Source organism: Tursiops truncatus, chromosome 16, assembly GCF_011762595.2.
Source record: "Tursiops truncatus isolate mTurTru1 chromosome 16, mTurTru1.mat.Y, whole genome shotgun sequence".
Lineage (NCBI taxonomy): Eukaryota > Metazoa > Chordata > Mammalia > Artiodactyla > Delphinidae > Tursiops > Tursiops truncatus.
Genome location: NC_047049.1, coordinates 36,195,253 through 36,219,529, shown reverse-complemented (window position 1 = coordinate 36,219,529; position 24,277 = coordinate 36,195,253). Strand labels below are relative to the sequence as shown.

The 24,277-nt window shown below is 42.0% G+C and overlaps 1 protein-coding gene and 1 long non-coding RNA gene across 10 annotated transcripts in view; one reads left to right on the top strand and one right to left on the bottom strand.

Annotated features, from left to right (window-relative positions):
• Window positions 1–24,277, bottom strand: part of PANK1 (pantothenate kinase 1) — a 112,795-nt gene that overhangs the window by 69,936 nt on the left and 18,582 nt on the right. The gene's annotated exons all lie outside the window — the stretch shown is intronic.
• Window positions 150–22,961, top strand: LOC141276819 (uncharacterized). The gene is made up of 4 exons (XR_012326997.1): window positions 150–1,057; window positions 2,663–3,014; window positions 4,045–4,197; window positions 19,614–22,961. It is a non-coding gene; the product is annotated as an uncharacterized lncRNA (long non-coding RNA).

Sequence of the window (24,277 nt, the reverse complement as noted above, 5' to 3'; positions counted from 1 at the left end):
GTGCGGGGAAGACAAATATCTGTAGAGGTTTGGGTTTGCTAATCCTGTCCCCAGTGAGCTAGATACCTTTGCAAGGTCATTCACGTCGTACTCTCCTCCCCGAAACCTTTGTGAGTGTGTGTGTGTGTTTAGTGAAGTGACCAAACTACTCACAGGCCTGAAGGGAAGGAGAACGATTATTTATAGAAAGATAGGCGGATTTGGAGAGGGAGAAGCGTGTAATTTCTTTGCTGGCACACAGACTCCTTGTGGCCTCGTGGAGTTGTCTTTTGCAGGGAGGAAACCTAGGAATTCAGTGTAAGGACAGTGAAGGTCACAGATGTAGGCGGGATTAACCGGTGCTGGAAGAGACCAAGTAAACAGAAGCAGTCCCAAGCTATAAAAAGCACTTTCCTCACCCAGAAAGGACGTTTAAGAGACAATGTCACTCTATTTATAGAGTAAGGAGTTGCCTGTGTTTTAAGAAGGGAAGGCAGCATCGCAGGGTAGACAACCCCATAGGCTCCGGAGTCAGAGCTGGGTTCAAATTCCAACTCAGCCCCTGATCGAACCAAGAGAAAGTCATTGCTCAAGTTAACACACCTGGTGACAGGGGACAGGACTGGAGACGCTCAGTAGGCAGGACAAATTTGGGTGGTGAGGACCTTCCTAAAGCTGTGTAATCCCGTGAGGCCTCAGCTTTTGAATCTAACTAGGAGCTGTCATGAGAAATCTGTCTGAAAGTACCTGGTACAGTCCTGGCACACAGTTAAACGCCCACAAGAGGTGGTTATCCTTATTACACCGTTATTATTAGCAGATCACCCTTCACTTCCAACAAGGGGAACAAACCATACTCACAGCCATATTTACTGTGTAACTTATTGTGTGTGATGTTCTCCATCATCTGTATTTCCTTAATCTACAGAGGAGTCAGAGGCCTCGGTGCGTTCAGCAGCAGCCAGGGCTCGCACCTTGATCGGAATTCCTTCCAGCAGAGCCTGACCTAGAATCAGAGCTTTGGTCCATTCACACATTTTTTCAGCTAAGGAAACGGAGCCACAGAGGGATGGCTGAGGTTAGTAAGAACAAAGCTAAGAATAAACCTTAATTCTCCTATCTTTGCTTCCCTGACCTTATTATACTTTTGAAGACATGGAGAAAAAACCTAGGTGATCTGGCCCCTGTCTACCTCCCCTGCCTCGTCTTGATCTCCTAATGGTCCCTCTACAGAGAAGACTTTCAGGTCCTCAAACACACGAATATCCCTTTGCATCTGCTGTTTCCGTTGCCTGTTCCCAGACCTCTTTGTCTACTAGATTCCAACTCAATCCTCAGATCTCTGCTTCAACTGCTTATATTTAAAGAAATCTTCCCTGACCCTTAGGACAAGATTAGGGCTCTCTCCTCCTACACTTGACCTTCATGACTCTATCAGTCTGCAATGCTACAATGGGGGTAATCATAGAACATCACTGAGTTGTTACAGTGATGAAATGAATATATATGTAAAGTGTCCAGCACATCATAGGTGCTATGAAAAAGTTAGATATTATTTGATTGTCTCCCTCCACTACACTGTAATCTCCATTAAGGCAGATGACTCTCATTCATCATTGTATCCCTAGGAAGCTCTTGGTAATCATTTGTGACTGAATAAATGACTTTGGTAATATTTCACCCAGGGTGTCTCTCTTTCTACTGTAAATTTGCTAAAAAAAAACAGAACAACAACTAAAACCTCCATTGTTACACCTAAATATTCAAACATAAAGTTTTCAAATTCCTACATAATTTAAGCTGAGTAGTTTAGGAAGCACTTTACATCAGAAATGCAAATAGAAGATTTAGCAATGCAGTATCTCCAAGGACATATTCTCTCCAGCTTGGTTCCCAGGCATGGTGAGGAAAGCCTGAGCCAGGTGGCTCAGACCCAGGTAGGGCAGAAGTACTGGTTTGGGGACAGAAAGTCCTCCACCTGCTTCCTTTCTCTCATCATCGTCAGGCTGGTGCCCTGGATCAGTTACACCCTGCATGTGGTAGAGAGGAAGCCAGGAGGCATCTCACAGGTGTATGGGGGTGGGGTGGGGGGCGGTTTCAGAGGTGAAATTTTGAGGCGTGAGCTATCATGTGCTCCAGCAGGGGAGTTGAACAGATAATATTTGGAAGAGAGAGAGGGAGGGAGGAGAGTGCCACAAGGCACTCTCTCCCTCTGTTCATTTTTTTATTTACTAATCATTTATTAAGCATGTACTATATTGTAGGCAGTAAAACAAATGCAGGGAGTACAAAGCCAAAATAAATGTCTTCGTTGTCCTCTAGGGGCTTACAATTCAGAGAGAGAGGGAGAGGAAAGTCAATGTTCTCCATCATAAGAATAACCTAGGGAGCTTTTTCCTTTTAAACTTTCTGTTGAAAATAACAGACATACAGAAATGTACACATACCCTAAGGGTAAAGCTCAGTGAATTTTGCACAGATGAACACCCTGTGTAGCCAGCACCTGATCAACAAGCAAGACATGACCAGTAACCTAGGAGAATTTTTAAGAGCCAGTTTTGGGCCGAGGTTCATAGACCTTCAGTAGGTTTGGAGCACAGGAGTCTGCATGGTGATGATGGTGATGATGATGATAAATATTTTTTAAATTAAATAAACAAAACAGTAACTTTTTTCAAAACAGGATTTAAAAAAAAAATGCAGATGGTCCTTCCTTGGAGCAACAATGAATGAAACAAAGTATGTCACCAATGCCATGGAAGGGAATTCCAGAGGACTCCAGAGAGTGAGAAATGATGGAATAGGAAGACAGAGGAGGAAGATGGTGCTGAGATGGATGTTAAGACATGCTTCAGAGAGGAAATGACCCGTAAACTGAATTTTGAACAATAATGGGATTTCATCATGGAAGGGGGAAGGAATTCCATTCAGAACTGAGGAAGTGGAGACTCTGCAGGTGTTTTGAAACCATCTGGCATGTTTGGGAACCTGCCAGGAGTTCAACAAGGCTGAAACACAACCTACGAAGGGAGGAGGTAAGTGATGGACAAAAAGGTTAGATGGGGTCCAAATCTCAGATGGCTTTCTGCACCATAGGAAATAATTTGGACTTTCTCCTGAAGGCCATGAGAAACCATTAAAGAGTTTTAGGTTGTGGAAAAACTACTAGATTTGCATCCTGGGAGGACCTCTGGCAGCAGTCTGGAGAATAAAATAGGGGAGGAAGTTCCTAGCTGGAAAGCCTAGATAGAAGACTACTGGAAACAACCAGGAAAGAGGTGAGAAGGGACTGAGTGAAGGACACACCATTCAGAATGAGATCATCAGGTGGATTTAAAAATTATTTAAAGAATCTATAGGATTTAGTGGCGAATTGCAGGGTGAGGGAGAGGTAAGGCTAGGATAATTTCTGTGTTTCTAGTTTGGGCAACTGGGAATGTGGTGGTTTCAGCATGCAAGATAAAATACGCAGAAAAGGAGCAAAATCTTCTACCTATAGTCTCTCTGGGTTTTATACTTTAAGAAGGGTGAGCCTTTAAAAATATAGATCTGATCATGACATTCTTGTACTTAAACTTACATTGATATGTGAGCCGTATCAATATTTGCCTATCTCAGTCTAACTCAACCCTTCCTCCCCTCCCCTCCCCCTTCCTTCCTTCCTCCCTTCCTTCCTTCCTTCCTTCCTTCCTTCCTCTCTCCCTCTCCCTCCCTCCCTCCCATAAAAAAAAGGGACATCAGCACTAGTTTTCTATTACTCTAAATAAGACTTGTAATTTACTGTTATTTTTTGAAGACACAGATAAAACCTGTCCACCATGCCATCATTACACATCACTGTAGAAATTCTAGTTCCTTGCTAAAATGGAAATAAAGCCAAATTTGCCCAAGTTTCTACCCCTTAATAGGCACACAGATGACACTATGAGCTCAGAGAAAGGGTACTCTTCAAGATATAGTTTAAAAAGAATTACTAGAACTTTAACTGCCAGAATTATATCGACCCAAAATGACTTCTTTTTTGCTTTCTTGCCTTTTTGCTATCGGTGTTGGTACCTTTCTTAGAGATTCGCATGGGGCACCTCACACAAGACACTATTTTCGAGGACAGTGCTACTCTCAATGACCCTGCTTCTCATGCTGCTTTCTTCAGGACCCCGGGGAGGAGCGCTGCTGCAGGCAGTCAGAGGCCACCAAAAGCAAACGCACGCTGCTCTGGTGAGTAACGTGCTGCGGGGAGATTCTGATGACCCTTGCATCAGAGCCTCCCTCTTTTCCTTTCTTCAGAATTGAGCAGCTACTACACAGCAGGCACCAAGCTAAGTACCAGGGGTACACTCTTAAGCAAAAACCAAGTCCCTGTCCTTATCTAGATTACAGAAAAGACAAGCCTTAAGCACATAATCACCACAAGAGCAAAATAAGTGCATTCCGCGAAGTGCAAAAAAAAGGTAAGACTTGGGGCTTCCCTGGTGGCGCAGTGGTTGAGAGTCTGCCTGCCGATGCAGGGGACGCGGGTTCGTGCCCCGGTCCGGGAAGATCCCACGTGCCGCGGAGCGGATGGGCCCGTGAGCCATGGCCGCTGAGCCTGCGCGTCCGGAGCCTGTGCTCCGCAGCGGGAGAGGCCACAACAGTGAGAGGCCCGCGTACCGCAAAAAAAAAAAAAAAAATAGGTAAGACTCCTGGTGCCATGAGGGCACACGCCAGGGGCACCTGGCCTAGTCTTAAACTTTAGTAGCTGAAATGATATTTAAGCTAAATTCTGAATATCGAATAGAAGTTAACTAAGGTGGGGGTGGAAGTGGAGGAGGTATTCTTACCATAAATATGGTAGGCACTTGCTGACTGACAGGATGAATTGACCCTGTCCCTCTCAATACGGCAAATCAAAAATAAGGAAGACTATTCACTGGATGGAACAAACCATTGGAGAGGGTTCAGGCCAATCCCATTCTCTTTACTGTTTTTCTATATGGGTTGATGGAGCATTTTCTACTCGATACTATTGTTGCCTATTTTAGTTTTTTGTTGTCGGTTTGTTTTTTTTGTTTTGTTTCTGGTCAACAGAGGTGGAAAAATATATCATTAGCAGCTGCTACTACCAGTAATAACCGTGTGTACAGGACTGTAGCCCACCTCACATGAACCAACTTCCTGTCAGTCACTAATATTTTTTGAGCAGCTACCAATTATGATTTGGTGAAGGGAGGTGGAGTGTGGCTGCCTAGAAATTTGATAAGCTATAATCAGAGCGACCCCAAGTACTGGGCATAAGTTTAGGAATGGAGCTGGGTTTAGCAAAATGATAGTAGTCTTCTTATCTAACATTTATTGAGTTCTTACATGCCATACACTGTACTAAGCACACTATTAAGTGTCATCTTTTTTAATTAACACAGTAGTCACTTGAGTTGGGTACTGTTATTATCCTCATATTTTGAAGGAGAGAACTAGAGCTTAGGGAGGCTAACTTGCCCACTTTCACACAGCAGGAAATGTATAACAGACATTTGAAGTCAGGTCTGGGTGGCCCTAGAACCTGCACGTTTCATAACTCAGCCACAGTGCCTCCCAAAAGGTGGCATATCTCCGGTCACCTGCAGACTTTACGCCATGGTTGTGAACACCTGATACAGTATTCCACTGCCCACACAGCATTGCTCTTCACAATTACTGGGTCCCTTTATTTCTCACTGAAATGTCTTTGCAGTCTAGTATCTTAAACTTTTGTCTCCAAAAGAGCCTTTTTTCCCTTTTTATTTTTTAAATTATTTTTTAATTTTATTTATTTATTTATTTCTGGCTGCGTTGGGTCTTCGTTTGCTGCACGCGGGCTTTCTCTAGTTGTGGCGAGCGGGGGCTACTCTTCATTGCAGTGTGCATGCTTCTCATTGCGGTGGCTTCTCTTTGTTGCGGAGCGCAGGTTCTAGGCACGCAGGCTCAGCAGTTGCGGCACGTGGGCTCAGTAGTTGTGGCGCATGTGCTTAGTTGCTCCGCAGCATGTGGGATCTTCCTGGACCAGGGCTCGAACCTGTATCCCCTGCATTGGCAGGCGGATTCTTAACCACTGCACCACCAGGGAAGTCTGTCCCATTTTTTTAAATTAATTAATTAATTAAGTTTTGGCTGCATTGGGTCTTTGTTTCCCTTTTTTAAAAAAATGTCCTAGAGGGCTTCCCTGGTGGCCCAGTGGTTGGGAGTCCGCCTGCCGATGCAGGGGACACGGGTTCGTGCCCTGTTCCAGGAAGAACCCACATGCCACGGAGCGGCTGGGCCCGTGGGCCATGGCCGCTGAGGCTGCACGTCCAGAGCCTGTGCTCCGCAGCGGGAGAGGCCACAACAGTGAGAGGCCCGCATACCGCAAAAAAAAAAAAAAAGTCCTAGCTATTACCATTCTCTATTTTATATACTTATTCAACTAATATTTTTTAATGATGCTACCATGTGTAATCCACTGTTCCCAGTTACAGTGATGAGCAAGGTAAAAAGTCCCTCCCACCATGGAGCACACCTTCCTCTGGGGAGGTGGGCAGGGGAAGTCAGAAAATAAACAATTAAATAAATAAATACAGACTGTGTTAAGTAACATAAAAATCAAATAAAATGATGTGAAAGAGAATTATTGGAAGAAAGGAACCAGTTTACATGGGGGTAGTTGAGGAATCCACATTGATACTGGTTCCTGAAGGTTGAGAGACTGAGGTGCGAAGTATCACGTAGAGAGATTTGGAAGAGCATTCCAGCATATGGAAGAGGAAAAAAAAAATGTGTACCTGTATCTGTATCTATATCCATATCCATATCTACATCTCTGTGTGTATGTGTGTGTGTGTATATGTATTCATCTCTTCGACACCAAAGTTCCAATATTTGGGGGGATGCTGGTGAAGAGGGGGTATGCACATTCCTTTGAGAATGATATCAGTGGAAGGGACAGGCTTTGATTAGGGTCCCAGCATTCAGGGCATTCAAATTTGTCTTATAGCTTCCCTGTTGTCTGGGCGAAGTCTCCTATGAATACTGAAGTTTCTTCAGCTGCAAGTGATAAAAGCCACTTTAACTCATTTCCTCATAAAATGAATTAGTGCAGGGAATTGGGTAAGTAAAAATCGCTGGAAAGTTTGAAGGAACAGCCTCTAGGCTGGGCTCCCAGTAATGAATCCCAGAATCCCACCACAGGATCAGCTTCCTAAGGGAACTTCTGTAAGGGAACTGCTACTTCTTGTACAACAGTAAACCAAGAAATCAGGGAGGGCTTCCCTGGTGGCCAGTGGTTGAGAGTCCGCCTGCCGATGCGGGGGACGCGGGCTCGTGCCCTGGTCTGGGAAGATCCCACATGCCACGGAGCGGCGGGGCCCGTGGGCCGTGGCCGCTAAGCCTGCGCGTCCAGAGCCTGTGCTCCGCAACGGGAGAGGCCACAACAGCGAGAGGCCTGCGTACCACAAAAAAAAAAAAAAAGAAAGAAATCAGGGAGTCACTGCTCCTACTGCCGGGTCCAGGACTGACTGTCTCAGGCTGAATGGAAACCTACAAAATTCGTGTCCTGTATTCTGTCTCTCCAAATCCATGATTGTATTTTTGTTTTAATTAATTTACGATTTAAAAAAATTAACTTATTTTAAAAACCACTTTATTGAGCTATGACTGACATATAAAAAAACTGTATATATTTAATGTATACCACTGGATGAGTTTAGAGATAATTATATACCTGTGAAACCATCACCACAATTTTTCACCACAAGTTTTGGCATAAACTTATCCATCACTTCCAAAAGTTTCCTTTTGCCCTCTTTCCCTACTATTACATTATGATGATGATGATGATAAGAACACTTAACATGAGATCTACCATCTTAGCAAATTTGTAAGGACATGCTATTATTAAGTATAGGCATTACGTTGTACAGTAGATCTCAAAGACTTAGCTTGCATAACTGAAACTTTGTACCCTTTGACTAATACGTCCCCATTTTCCTCTCCCTCCAGCCCCTGGCAATCACGGTTCTACTCTCTGCTTCTATGAGTTTGAGTATTTTAGATTCCTCATGTAAGTGGTATCATGTAGTATTTGTCCTTCTGTGTCTGGTTTATTTCACTTTGCATAATGTCCTCTAGGTTCATCCATATGTTGCAAATGTCAGGATTTCCTCTTTTATAAAACCTGAATAATATTCCATTACATGTACATACCACATCTTTTTTTTATCCATTCATCCATTGATGGACATCTAGGTTGCTTCAATATCTTGGCTACAGTGAAGAATGTTGTAATTGACATGGGGGTGCAGATATCTCTTCAAGATCCTGAGATCAATTCCTCTATATATAATCCCAGAAGCGGGATTGTTGGATCATATGGTAGTTCTGTTTTTTAAGTTTTTGGAGAACCTCCATATTGTTTTCCGTAGTAGCTGTACTATTTAAATTTAAATAGTAACATGTGGCCACTAGCTACCGTATTGAGCAGCAATGTATACAGTGGGGATAACAGTGGTATCTACCTCATTTACTTATTTATTCAACAAATACTTATAGAGTATCTTCTGTGAGCGCCTACAGGTATTGTGCTAGGGAAAATATCATGAAGCTTACAACCAGTAGGGCAATCAGACCCATTTAACAGGTGAACAAATAAAATCACTACAGTTTACAGTTAGTAGTATAAAGGAAGTAAACAAGATAGATAGAGCCTTACAGAATAATAGGGGGTGCATTCTTTAGATGAGGCATGAGAGGAAACCTCTTTCAAGAGATGGTGTATGATCCACACTACCACTACCTTCCAGCTCAGCGTAGCCACGTGACACAACTCTGGCCAGCGGGAACGAAGTGGAAATGAGCCAAAGGATGTTTCAGGAAAGATCTGGGTTTTTTTCATAGCAAAGGAGCTGGTGAACCAATTTGAGAACACTCCCAAAGGGCAAAGATGAGACAATTTGAGCATTAATAAGGATAATAACTGCAATGTATTGAAACTCATCAAATATGTTTAAATCCAAAAGTTCATAAAGACAACTTTTTTTAAAAGGCTGACTGGTTATCATTGGAGAACACTAGTGAATCAAGTCATTATTTTGAAAACTGGTAAACTAAGGAAAAGAATCAAGCATTTTATCTTTCCTTTATTTTCTGTACCCATTGAGTAACCTAATAATAAAGGCAGGAAGTTTCTCTTTATAGAAGTATTCCAGCTAATAAATGAAGAAGGAATGATATAATTAAAACATCACCATTTTATAACATAATTAATGGAGCTAGGCAGTCATCATCAAAAGCTGCTATTATCACAAAGAGAAACAATCAGACATTAGATGCTTTCAGATAGCAGAACATAACAAAAAACCTGAATCTAATCAAACCTGTAGTTCCAACTATGAACTTATAAGATATAGAAGACAGAGGACACCATCCGGATGCAATTAGGAAAATCCAGATTGTAGGAAACTGTACAAGGCAAATGACCTGGTTTCCTCAAAAAATAAATTGAGAGAAAACAAAAGAAAGGGGATCCTACAGATCAAAAGGGACTTCAAGGATATATCAATTGCAAGTAGTAGTCTTATTTGGATACTTTAAACTATAAAAAGTATGACTTTTATGGGACACTTGGAAATTTGAACACTGGATATTTGATGATATTCATGAACTGCTAATTTTTGTGTGATAATAGTATTGTGGTTTTGTTTAAAAAGGAAGAGTTTTATCTTTTAGAGATACATAGTGAAATATTTGGGGAAAATGATACAGTGTCTGGGATTTGCTTCAAAATAATAAGGGGAGAGGGGGAGTGTGTGCAGAGGGTATAGATGAAATATGACTGGCCACAGATTGATAATTATTGTAGTTGCATAATGGATCCATGGATGGGGAGTGTCTTCATATCATTCTCTTTGTTATGTTTGGAATTCTGCGTAATAAAAAGTTAAATCAGAAGTGGGCTTTGCTCCTTTACTCTCCTCTTATTTTGCCTTGAAGATAGAGTTAAGGCCTTAAGGTGTACCAGCCATCTGTGACCATGAGGCAGCAAGTATGAGGTCAGACATGAGAAGGACAATACATGAAGGATGGTAGAGCTGAAAGACAGAAAGAGGCTGAGTCCCTATAAGCTCATGGAGCTGTTGTGCCGGCCCTAGAATGCCTACTTCTGGAAATTTTGTTATAAGAGATAAACAAACCTCCACGTGTTTAAACCCCTCTTGGATTTGCGGGCAAGACCGTTCTTAGATCATACTGTTAAGATCCAAAATATGAAAAGCAGCAATCTAGGTGAAGAGCAAAGCAGAGGGCATCACAGTCAGAAGACCCTGGGATAGTGAAGAATTTGGAGCTCACAGAAGGCCTGTGTGACTACAGCATGATGAGGGAGAAGAAGAGTAGGGTAAGATGAGGTTGAAGGTGTAGACAAGGGCTTGAAGGCTTGAGGCACGGTAGTCTCCGGTAAGCACTTTGGATTATTCTAAGCATAATGGGAAACCCGTGACAGTTCTGAGGCAGACACGTGACAATAACTGATTTATTTATGTTTAGAAAGATAACTCTGGCCGCTACATAGGAAAGGACAAGGGCAGGGGCAAGTGGGAAAGCCTGGAGGCAGCCGTCCAGATGAAAGATGATGGCAGTCTGGCAGTAGAGATGGATAGAAGTGGGCAGTTTTGAGACTTATTTTGGAAGTAAAATCAACAGAAATTATTAAATAAATTTATGAAATTAGGGAAGGGGAAAAGTCAAGGGTGGCTCCTAGTTTTCTGGTTTTAGCAATAAAGTAGAATTGGACGAGGTAAACTTCATATGCCAGTTGGATATCCTAGTAGGTATGTCAATTAGGCAGTAGGGATGTGAGTATGGGGATGGTAAGAGAGGCCTGAACTATAGATATACATTTGGAAGCCATCAGCATAATATTGCATTTAAAGCTTGTGATGGATGAGATCACCTAGGGAAACAGTGTAGGTTCAGAAGAAAACAGGACCCAGGATCGAAACTTGAGAAATACTAACATTGACACCCGGAGCTGAGAAAGGAAAAAAGACTGAGGATGGAGACTCTCACAAAGGAGAAGGAAAACCAGGTGAAAATCTGGTTTGGTTCACCATAAGGTATCCCAGAAATTAAGAGCAGGGAATATTTCGTAGTCCAAGTGGGCCTCATGCTGCTGAGAAGTGAAATAAGAAGATAACAATAAAGGAGACACTGCTGTTGATAATAAGAAGGTCATTGGTGACCCTGACAGGAGCAATCTCAGAAGAGTGGTGGAGCTGGAATCCAAATCTGAGTGAGCTGAGGAGTAAATAGGTGGCGAAGGAGAGACAATGTGTATAGAAACTTTCTTGAGAATCTGCCATAAAGGGAGCAGAGAAACAAGGCAGTAACTGGAGGGACTTTAGGTGTCAAGTTTTCAAAGACAAAGAGATACTGGAGCCTATCTGAATGCCGATAGAATGATCCATTGGTGAGAGTAAAAGGCGATGGGATTTAGAACACAAATGAAGGACTGGTCTTTAATGGGAGGAGGGGCACTTCCTCCTTGGTTGAAAGAGCAATGGAAAAGTAGATGCAGATGCAGGGAGAAGTCTAGATTTGGTGACTAAAAGATGACGTAGTTTCCTTCTCTTTTATTGGTGGAATATGATGTGAAGTCATCAGCTTAAAGTGAGGGAAAGAGCGTCTGGGGAAGGTGTGAAGAGAGAGGAAGGGTATAAAATAGTGCAAATTCCCCTTACTTCTGAAACTGCCAGGCAGTATTTCTGAAATTGCCAGGCAGTGTTGAGAGACCTCTTGAGGATGGTGATGAGGGATTTAAAGTTATTTGTGAGATGCTCAGTAAATATAAGCTATCATTATTCTTAAATGCCAGTTAAGTAAGGCTCACTTAACCCTAATAACATACCTACAAAGTTAGGTGTTATTACCGTCATTTCAAAGAGAAAATTCAGTGTCCCCAAATTCATTAAGTTGTCCAGAATCATACACTGGTTTAGGCGGTGGAGTGGCATTTGAACCCAGACTGGGTACCCATAAAAGCCAGAGCCTCCCCCACCAAACCAGGTAAGCTGAGGTAGCATTGTCGTATCTAGCTGCAGAGTGTCTGGAGCACCCTCTGCAAGTTGGAGGAACACCAGCTTTCACAGATCACGCCTGGTCCTCTGAGCTAAAGCAGTTGAAGAAAATTCTGCCAGGGTAAGTTTTCAGATGCCATCCCTGTTGCTGCTCTGCAGAGGCCACACATGACTTTGAATCAAAGTCAATGCCAATAACGAGCTACTATATTTTTACACAGGAGCCAATTCAGCAGCTAGGGTAGGGATGGCACTTATTTTCAGCCAGTGTTTCTCATTCAAATACCTGTTTCAGATTCCATGGTGGATAAAAAAAGGTTTCGTTTGTTTACTGGCATTAAATAGCATGTATTCTGCTCCTGATTTTGTGGATCTGGAATCAGGACAGGGCTCAGGGAAAATAGCTTGTCTATTTCATGATGACTAGATGGTTGGGATGATTCAACTGGGGACATATATCTGAGGCCTTAATTCTGATTGCAGTTTAGTTCCTCAGTTTTTCTCCCCATCATGTCTGCTGGAGCTGAAATGTCCAGGATGACTTCCTCCCTTCCACGTCTGGCGCCTAGGTTGGGGTGGATGGAGCAGCCTGGGCTGGCTGGTCATCATTCTCTTTCCACATGATAAGTCTGCTGGGTGGCTTGGGCTTCCTCACAACATGGCAGTCTCAGGGTAGTCAGACTTATGTGGTGGCTGGCTTCAAAAATGTATATTCATGTTGTATATTCTATATTCATATTATAGAATAGTATAATAGTATTTTTATTGTTTTAATAGCCACTTTTGAGCTATTACAAATAATGCTGCTGTGAACATTTATGCACAAGTTTTTGTGTGGGTACCTATTGACATTTTTCTTTTTTTGGCTGGACCCGCGGCTTGCAGAATCTTAGTTCCCCAACCAGGAATTGAAACTTGGCCCTTGGCAGTGAAAGCGTGGAGTCCTAACCACTGGACTGCCAGGGAATTCCCTCATATTGAGTTTCAAAGTATAAAAATGCACAGGGGGATGAGGGATAATTTTGGGGGGCAGTGGATATATTCTATATCATGATCGTGGTAGTGGTTACATAACTGTATATATTGGTCAAAACTCATTAAATTGTACAATTAGATGTATTTGTATTCAAATTATATCTCAGTAAAGCCAACCCCCTAAATAAAGGATGGAACTGGAGGGGGACAGATTTGGAGGCGTATTAATATATATAATGTTTCAACAATATACCAATATCTTCACATACATTTTCTCAATAAAGCAAACAAAAACTATGATCATTTCAATAAGCCAGTGAGATAAGTAAGAAGATATTACTGTGTCCATTTTAGATATGAGGAATTTACACCTGCATAGTTTGGTTGTGTGGATTGTCCAATATCACAGAGCTGCCAATTGGCAGAGGCAGAATTTCTTCCACCATTTTTTACCTCTGAAGTTTTCAAATGCTTAATCAAATTTGCTTACAAAAATTGAGGGAGAAAGAAGCTACACCTGTACAGATTTCATATTTGGACACAGAATAAAGAAGTTCCCCCACATGCTGGGTCTTCCATGACCTAAAATAAAAAATGAAAAAAAGTGATGACTCAAATCACAACTAGAACAGGACCTCTGAAAAGCAAGAAATTTAAAAATATCCCACCTTTGATTGCAACGCTCTTTTAAGTTGCTCTAACACTTGAGCTTTGATTTTATTGAGAATCGAATGTTCTGTATCTCTTCCTGCTCTTACCAGGTTCTGTGGGTCCTATGCTTACGTGCTCAGATCCTTTGCCTGCCGTACCTCTACCCTGCTGCTGGCTCCTGAAGGCCGGCTCTCTCAGCATCCAGGGGCAGCTGTCTTCCAGCTGGCTTAGTCAATGGGAGGCGCTGGTGAGAATGGCAGAGTTGTCTTCTCCTTCCCTTGCTGCCTTGGGAGGCATCTCCCCGAAGCTGCTGCCCCTCTTCTGAGTCTCCAGCAGGTATGGGACATGCCTGTCTTGACTTTTTCTTCTGCTGGGTGATCGTAACTCCTGGGATCTGATGATACCACCTTCTCGCTGCGTCTTGCCAGCCTAAGGATGGTGGTGGCTTCTTGCTGTTGCTAAAGTCTGTGCTGCCTCGCTGTCCTCTGATTAGCTTCGCTGCCTCTTCTTTCCTGTACCAACCCCCTCTTTTGAGGGATGTTTTACAATAGACCATCTGTGATATTGACTTAGGATTGGGCCTAGGACCATACCTGAAAATAGTTTTGTTCTTTTTTTTTGCGGTACGCAGGCCTCTCACTGCTGTGGCCTCTCCTGTTGCGGAGCACAGGCTCCGGACGCGCAGGCTCAGTGGCCATGGCTCATGGGCCCAGCCGCTCCACGGCATGTGGGATCTTCCCGGACCGGGGCACGATCCCGCGTCCCCTGCATCGGTAGGCGGACTCTCAACCACTGCGCCACCAGGGAAGCCCCTGAAAATAGTTTTAACCACTTCCCTTGGCATCCATTTCTGGTCCACCCTTCAGGCATGTTTAGATATGACATTCATTATTCCATTATGGATGGGTATATTTGTGTCATCAATGCAACCCCCAGAAGATTAAAATTTATTTGTCATATCAGCTAGTCTGCAGTCATCCAACAGCTGAAATAATGTATTTAAAAGTTCTGGAATCTCCGAGGAAACCTTAAGCTGCCCATTGGTCATAATAACATTTAGCATGTTAAATTAGTACAGTGGAAATTTTATTAGTCAGCATACTTAATACTAGGTTCTGTAATAAATAAATCCAAAATCTCAGCGACTTAATACCATAAAAGTGTATTTGTTGTTCACAAAGAGTTCAATGTTGTCAGCTGGGGGTGTCTGCTCTGTGCAGTTAATTAGGAAACTCGTGTTGCCCTAGATGTTGACATCAGCTAGCAGAGGAGTGACAACAGAGAGGAATGTGGAGGTGTTTTAGGAACCAAGACTGGAAACAGCATACATCAACTTTGTCCACATCTCATTGGCCAGAACTCAGTCACGTGCCCCTCCACCCACCCACCCCAACTGCAGGAGAGCCTGAGAAATATAGTTTAAATTAATGCCTGGGAAGAAAAAGAAATGACCTTGGAAAACACATGGTCAGTCTCCGCCACTATTTTCCCTTTTGGTCAATAACTTTCCATTTCATCCTTCCTCCCACTTACAGAATAAACTCCTCTCCACCCAACCCGCTAGAACATTATCCGAAGTCACTGCTGAATCCAGCTCAAAGCCCTGGGTGATGCTCAGTCAGCTCTATCTGGTTCACATGTGGTTCTTTTTGTTTGAGAAATTTGTAAAGTAAAAAGAGGAGTCATCTGCCCCCTGCTCCTTTCTCCTCCCCAAATATACACTGGTAAGCAGAGACAAGGAACTTCGGTGTCCCATACGGAAAGCGAAGAAATGAAAGACAGAAAGCCGACAGTGGTTCAAAGCGGTAGGTCAGGCACTGTGACATCTCCCTGACCAGGAAGCACTGGGAAATGTCTTTGACTGGACTCTGTTTCTCCTCTACGAGAGGCATTGTTTTGTCCATATTTTTCTGTGACCCCTGGTTCCACTCTTCAGGAATTCTCTTCGTTGTTCATTATCCTCTGTGGCAATATCTGAAGTGGGTGATAAGAGGGTAAATTATTTCCGGGACTATGCAGATTTTGGAGTCTGCTTCCTTCTCATGGAAAACTGGGAGTCCGAAGCTGGTTGTTGTTTCCTGCCTTAACTAGGCTTTGTCCCAGACTTCTGTTTTCTTTGGAAATACTATTTCCTCAGAAACCTAATAGGCTTCCCATTGATTTCCTTCTAGACAGTTCCTCTGCCACAAACTACAGCCCAAACACTTTCCTAGACATAGTTCTCAATATCCTTTCTGTCTTTGTTCCCTTATCCTCATGCCTCCCTCTTTTTACTGGCAGCCACCTTGATGCTATCAGGTTGAAAGGGAAAGCCACGTGTGACGTGGCTTGTGCCAAGAGGTGGTGGTGACTGAGCAGTCCTGTGTTGCTCACAGTTTTCTCACTCTTATTTTCTACTATTTGGGGTCTAGAAGTAGTCTACTTCAAGACCCCCAATTTATGTAATTTTCCTATTTTCTTTCATTTCTTGCTGCAAACTACCAAAACTTGCCAGTCACTTGTGGCCAAAATGCACTAACAGTTTGATTCCTTCCAACTGCTTCTCTTGGAGCCAGCAGTCTGTAAGCATATGGCCTTCCTCTCAAGAGAGAATTTTTGCCAAGTGTTTTGCCATGCACAGCATGGATTGCCACCTTTTCTGCCTCTGGGATCAGTTTCCTTACTTCCCACAACTGGCACGCTAAGCCAGTGCCACTTATTTTAGGTTTTGGGTTTTTTTTTTAGGAGTACCCCACTTCGAGGTCCCATTCGTGGCTTTTGTTATAGTATTATTGCTAGTTGCATAAAAAGAACTTCCAAATCTCAATCTCAGTACCTTAAGACAGCAAACGCAATCAAATTCATTTCTCACTCCACAGTCCAGAGTAGGGGTGAGGGCGAGTGTGGAGAGAGGGAACTCTGCACCGTGCAGTCAGAGATGAGGCTCACAGAGGCTCTACCATCTTCAGTGCATGACTCGCAAAGGTGCTCTGAGTATGGATATCCAGCCAGCAGCTGGAAGAGGACAGAGAGCGTGGACGATCACATGGATGTTTTAGGAGTTAGGTCTATGAGAGGTGCATCACTCTGCACACATTTCATTTGTCAAAAGCCAATGATATTGCACAGGAGCTGAGTAGGTTACATAAGTGAGTTGAATGGGAACCAGGATGAATTCAGGAAGTGCATATTCTTTCTAAGTGGGTGGTAGCCATTCAACTCCAACTAATTACTGTCACGCGGGAATGCAGGGTTGCCAGATCTGATCTTTCTAGAGCAGCCAGAAATCCAGATTCCTATGTGAAGTCTTGTGATGTTTAAATGTTCGTGTGATAAGACAGTCCCTGAGATGATCTCCAATGATCTCGTGTAGTCACTTGTGTAGTCACAAGTGACTGTATGTCCTTGTGTAGTCACTTACACAACGTATATCACTGTGTCAGGGCTGGTCTGAGTGACCAATAAAATATGACGGGATTGATGATATGTGACCTGCTTCCAAGGTTAGGTCATAAAACATATGAAAGACTGTCTTGCTTTCTCTGGGATTACTCACACTAGGGGAGGTCAGCCACTGTGAAATGAGGACAGTCAAGCAGTCTGTGAAGAGGCCTACATGGGGTATAACTGAGGTCTCCCATCAACAGTCAGCACCATCATGCCAATCATGTGAGTAAGCCACCTTGAAAGTGAATCATCCATCCCTAGTCAAGCCTTCAGATGATACAGCCCCAGCCAACATTACATCTGCAATTTCACAGGAGACCATGAGACAGAACCACCCAGCTAAGACACTGAGATAATAGACACTGAGATTATTGTGTTTTAAGCCACTATTTTTTTTTTTATATATTTTGTTGCTCAGCAATAGGTAACTGATAATGGTCATGGTCATAACTCACTTTAAAAAATTTTTAAAGTTAAACATTGTGTATAAAAAAATTTCCTTCTGCTGAATTCAGGCTACCAGTCTATAATATCTATAGAGAAGAAAGCAAGAAACAGTGGGCTTCCATTTTCTGATTCTTGCTTGCTTTGAACTGAACTTTTCAAGCATCATAAATCCAAGAAGAAAAATGATTTAATGAACTGCATTACTTTTGCCAGATTCAGAAGGACTTGTGTTCAAACATGACTCCACTACTTACTAGTTATGAGACCTTGGAAAATTTACTTAACCTCTTTTGGCTACAGTTTCCTTATTTGGAAAAGAGGAATAACAACAGAAGTACTTCTCAGGAAAAATTGTGAAATACTCTGAAATGAGTATAAGAAAAGATTAGTGGGTGTCCTATCTAGTTTATTCATCCAGATTATCTCTGCATTTCACTGTCTTTGAGTTATTTCACAACTCTATAATTTGTAGAAAACAGAGTAATGCAATTTTTTTTTTTTTCGGTACGCGGGCCTCTCACTGCTGTGGCCTCTCCCGTTGCGGAGCACAGGCTCTGGACGCGCAGGCTCAGCGGCCATGGCTCACGGGCCCAGCCGCTCCGCGGCATGTGGGATCTTCCCAGACCAGGGCACGAACCCGTGTCCCCTGCATCGGCAGGCAGGCGGGCTCTCAACCACTGCACCACCAGGGAAGCCCTAATGCAAATGTTCTTATTCATAGAAATGCAAATTGTGTCTACTGGTATGCAACTGATTACTGTCCCATGGATAAAGATCAGTTTTACACCAATAAAGTAAGTTCATTTACACCAATAAGTAAGTTCAATAAAGTAAGTTCATTTACACCAATAAGTAAGTTCATTCCTGATGGCTTAATGTATTTGCTCTTTGGATTCTCATTTGGACTGGCTGTAACATCTTAGCTATTATATCATTAATTGATATGTTAAATAAAACCAGAAACATACGTTTATTTTATATTTGAATGTGAGTCATGATTCAACTTCAAAAAAATTTACCCTTTGACAGATATCAGAGTGCTGTTATGATGAATAAACAAATCAATGCATGTGAATCACTTAGCAGAGTGTTCAATAATAATTAGCTCATTTTATAATGCTAACGAAAAGTGTAGTGAAGAAGCAATGATGTGAGAGGTCACCAATTTAGATGAAACAAAGGTCCACTGGTCCACTTATTCACCCATTCCTGTTTTCCCAAAAGGATACTCAGAGAAAACAACTTTGCCAATCAACAAAACAGCAGTCAAAATGCTAACCAACACAGTAATTACACAACAAGATCTCTGAAAAACCATCTAACCTATCCTATCCTGATGAGAAAGATAATACTTACTTTGACAGTTGCTGGTAAGGCCTGCTAAAGTAACACACATGGAATGGGGTTACTGTGAATGAGCTGGAAGGGGTGTTAATATGAAAACAGATTTAGAAAGCACATGTCTGAGTGTTCTTTCAACTCTGTGCCTCCTGGTAAGTAACTGAAATGCCTTAAGTGGGCCAGGTATAAGGAACAGCTCTATCTATCAATTTTTGTTTTAGATAAAGATCAAATATTTAACAGAGAGAAAATTTTTTATTATAATGCCAACTAAAACTTGTCACTTGCCATCTGCCTCTGCAAGGATTAGGTCACCAGCCACTGCAGTCGTTGACCTGCTTACCCTGAAAGGAGTTCAGGGTGGAGATCAGAAATGAGGTACTCTGTGCTTCGGGAAAAACTGGCAGAACAGGTCTTCCCATAATTAGATATTTTCAGGATATTTTATGAGCCCGATTTCTTGCATCTCCTCACATCTAGAAAAGCACTAAAATCATTACCGGAGACATCTGCTCCTCGTGACCAGCAGCAACCTTCTCGTGACCAGCAGTAACCTTCTGCCAAAATGTGTGCCTGGTTGCATGTATCCCTCTTCACCAAAATCACATACATATACTGACCTCTTTGGAGCAGTTCCTCAGAGCTATCTGAGAGGCTGTCTCCCAGGCTACAGTCTTCATTTTGCCCCCAATAAAACTTAACTCACGATTCTCATGTTGTGCATCTTTTTTTCAGTCGACATGAAGAAGAGAACAAACCTGATGATAACTGGAAACAGATACTCTGGCTTAGCATCAGAGAAGCAGTATGGAACGGAATGGTGTACTGGAGTAGGGGCAGCTCCAGTCAAATGGTAACACCCAGGAATTCAGGCCACGGTTTTGTAAGAGCAGCAAGAAATCTCAATTATTATGGGATATTTCTTAGCTCAAGCAATTAATTAAGCGTCCAAGCCAACGAATCAAAACACATCTACCATTTCTTTGTGACCTCTGACTTAGGCCATGATGTTTTGGATGTGCTCTGTGGGTGGCAACCGCTTGTTGGTGACACTCATCAGGAGTTGCTTATCACGGTTTGATGCCTTACTTACTGGCATGAGTAGAAGATGAAGTGTCAGCAGTCATGTTTGCTTATCAGACTGGGATTGCTGGTAGTCAACGAAGAGAATGAATAAGTAATATTTGTGGCTCTGCCGTCAGACATTGGACGTTTTGTTTTGCCCATCACACTTTGCTTTGTTCATCATACTGTGTGAATGGGGGAAGAAAGAGTTCTGGATATGTTCAGGAAGCTTTGTATTGTAGTAGAAAATAGACGCCTCTGGAGTCATACAGACGTAGATTTGAATCTCAGCTGCACTGCTTAAGAGCTAACTGACCGTGGATCATTTGCTTAACATCTCTGAGCTTCAGTTTCCTCATTTATAAAAAGAGAAGACCGGGTGCAGAAGGAACCAGGCTCCTTTAATCTTCCTGCCCTGCCATCTTTAGTATGTGGCTTTCTGTCCCTAGGTTGCAAGCTGGCTGTTGCATCTACAAGCATTCCTTCTGAATTCCAGGCAGGAAGAAGGGGGGAGAATGAAGGTTAAAAGGCACATGTCAGCTGTGTCTCTTTTATCAAAATTCAGCAGTTTTCCTTGAAGTCACCTCTAGCAGACTTTTGTTTACTGGCCATATTCGCCACCTCTGACCGCAAGGGAACTTGGGAAATAAATTTTTTTTAGCCCATAACATTTCCACTTACTCATACAGCAGAGTTGTACTATGAATGGGAGATTGGCTCCTGGCTTAAAAAAACCCAGCAGTATCTGCTAAAGTGCTCAATAATCCTGGATATTATGTTTATAATACTTTTAATCTCAGCTAGTCTCTCTCCTTTGTCATTACATCCAAAGTGCTGGGCATATGGCACGCGCGTGTGTGTATATTCAGTGTGCTTTCTTGCTCATTTAACTGGTACACCAGAAGTATTTTCTCCCCACTGAGATTTAATAAAAGGCTAAAAATTAAAAAAAAAAAAAAAGAAAGAAAGAAAGAAAAAAGAAAGGGCACTTTTTACGTAAGGAACTATGCCAAGAAAGTACCTTTGGGTTTTCTTTTTATTGAAGATTCTTACGATAACCAAAATCATTATGATAATAGCTAAAAATTTACTGAGCATTTATGGTGTGCCAGAGACTGTGCAAAGTTATTTCTATTCATTATAACCAGCATAAAAACTCTATAAGGTAGACTGCTTAAAACCACACAGCTAATGCACAGTGGAGCCAATATTTGAATGTGAATCTGTCTGATTCCAAACTGCTCTTTATCACCTGTCAGATTGCGAGATATTCCTCACCTACTTCTGGAGACTCTTTCCAATTTTATTCTAAAGCCCAAATCTTGGCCTCACATTTGGCCAATACCACAGTAATAATTGCTGTAGGTTAAGACTCATCAAATTAGTGGGACAAAGTTTGATGAGAAACAGGATATATGCATATTTAAAAAGCATCTCCACACGAGATACTTATTAATTATAAAGAGAATAACAGGGGCTTCCCTGGTGGCACAGTCATTGAGAATCCACCTGCCAATGCAGGGGACACGGCTTCGAGCCCTGGTCTGGGAAGATCCCACATGCCCCGGAGCAACTAAGCCCATGTGTCACAACTACTGAACCCACGTGCCACAACTACTGACGCCTGCATGCCTAGAGCCCTTGCTCCACAAGAGAAGCCACCGCAACGAGAAGCCCACGCACTGCAATGAAGAGTAGCCCCCGCTCGCCGCAACTAGAGAAAACCCGCGCACAGCAAGGAAGACCTGACACAACCAAAAATAAAATTTAAAAAAAAAGAGAGTAACAGTAACTTTACAGTGGTGAAATCAGGCTCACAACACCGTAGCCAAGTAATCAAAGTCAACGTCACTAGTAATGAGATACACCAACATCACATGACTCCTCAAATGACACCCTGAGAAGGACACAGCATCACTTCTGTAGTATTCTTTCCAAAAATGCATAAGCTAAATTTAATCATGAGGACCTCAGACACACCCAGCTTGAAGGATATTCTACAAAGTAACTGGCTAATATTCCCCCAAAGTATCAATGTCATGAAAGACAAAGAAAAGCTGAGGAACTGTCTTAGCCTGAAGAAGACAGAAAATATGACAACTAGATGGAATATATGATCCTGGATTGGATCAAGGACCATAAAAAAATCATTAGTGTGACAACTAGGGAAATTTGAATAGATCTATATATCAGTTAATAGTATGGTATCCAAGTAAATTTTCTGTTTTTCATAATTGTACTATCATTACATAATTGTGTACATTTGGAAACTAGGTGAAGGATATATGATAACTGATTTTTGTTTCCTGGTGACTTTTTCTTGCATCTTTTTATAAGTCTGAAATTATTTTAAAATGACAAATTTAAAAAAACAAAACCCTTATCTATCCCAGTTCACCTGGTAAAGGTGTTTACTTATCAAAATTATGTCTGAACTACAAGTCAGTGGACTGCAAGTACATCTCCACCAGCTTTCTCATCTGCTCGGCATTCTGTGTTCTGTCTCTAAGAGGATGCCCTGCTCTATGTCCAGATGGTACCATGCTCAAAGGTGCCAGATATAAGAGAGAACTATTTACACCCTAGATAGCATACATTTGTATATTCATTATGACAATTTTCTGGCAAATGAGAGAAAAATATTTTGTGCTAACACAATCAATATATTGTGACAGTTTACCATCATATGGAAGTAAAGTGTCTTGGGAAGGGCACTTTTTTTCTAATTCATAGTATGGGTTAGCAGTAGCCCTGCACTCCATTCCCTTCAAAGTCATCAGCAGGGTACAACCTCTCTTCTAGATTAGCTCTAGTCATAGGCCATCTCCTGAAGGAGGGATATCCCCTTTCCTCATCTCTCCTTCAGCTACAAAATAGAACTTTCTCTTAGATTTTAAAATGTCCTGGGGTGCGACATCCCCAGGTTGGTGGTGGGAAGACTACACTGACCAGCTAACGTGTAAAGAGGAAATGCAGCAGGAGCAGTTAGACCTCAGAGTTGTAAGATGGATAGGTGATTCTCAAACTTTTCCCCAAAGGTTCCTGAATAGCAGAGAAGAGTTATATCAGGTAGGATGCTTTGGGCTGCAAGTAACAGAAAGCCCAGTTCAGACTAGCTTACACTGTGAAGAAATTTATTAACAGGCAATCCAGAGCTCAAAAGGGCTCCAGGCCCAATGTCATAAGGGCTGCACTCCATTTCTTTGATATTCTCTTGGTTCAGTATTCCTTTGTGTATCAGTTTTGTCTCCAGACCAGGGTCGTCACTGTTAATAAATGGCTTACAGGAACAAGTAGGGACACACATTTCTTTGTTCATGTTCTGTAGGAGAAAAAGACCTTTTACCCATTGTACCACAGAAACGTTTCCCTTCAGTCTGACTGGGCCAACTTAGGTCACATATCCACTCCTCTGCCAGTAACACTCCCCAAGAAAGAGCTGTGCTGTGAATGATTGAAGTCTGAGCTCCTAAAGCATGCAATGGCAAGGTTGTGGGATTCCCATGAGCGGTTTAGAGTAAGCAAGATAGACTCCCAGAGCTGGGGATGAGGTTAAATTTCTTTGAGTAATAGGCCTTCTGAAGAAAGAATGGATATCTGAACAAAAATCAGGGCTTTGTCAGGGAAAGGAATGGGGACAATTGACATGGGGAAGTGAATTCCTGCCCCTTGTGAATCAAGAATGTTGGTCCAACATGACCTACAAATAGGATGTTTCTTTGTGTGTCTTCTTCCTTTTTAAATGGGTTATACCACTATGGAAAATAACAGGGAGGGTCCTCAAAATATTAAAAATAGAGCCATCATATGATCCAGCAATCTCACTGGGATATATATTTGGGTATATATCCAAAGAAGTTGAATGCAGGATCTCAAAGAGATATTTTCACACCCATGTTCATGACAGCACTATTCACAATAACCAAGAGGTAGAAGCAACACAAATGTACATCAATGGATGAATAGATAAACAAAATTTGGTTTATAGGAATATTATTATCCACCCATAAAAAGGAAGGAAATCCTATCTCAAGCTACAACATGGATGAACCTTGAGGACATTATGCTAAGTGAAATAAGCCAGTTGCAAAAAGACAAATATTGTATGAATCACAAAAGACCATCACATTGCAGGATGCAATGACATTTCACAAATGTTAATATTTTCTCTTCTACCACATTTCATTTAATTTAAAAAATCCTTTTCCTGCTTTATCTTAAAAATCATATACATTTCTTGTTCTATTCCATAATTCTGGACTGGGTTTATCTAGAATGAATCTCCTCTTCCAATTTTGTCAGAAATTGGTTACTTTAAGAAGGTATTTATCCTG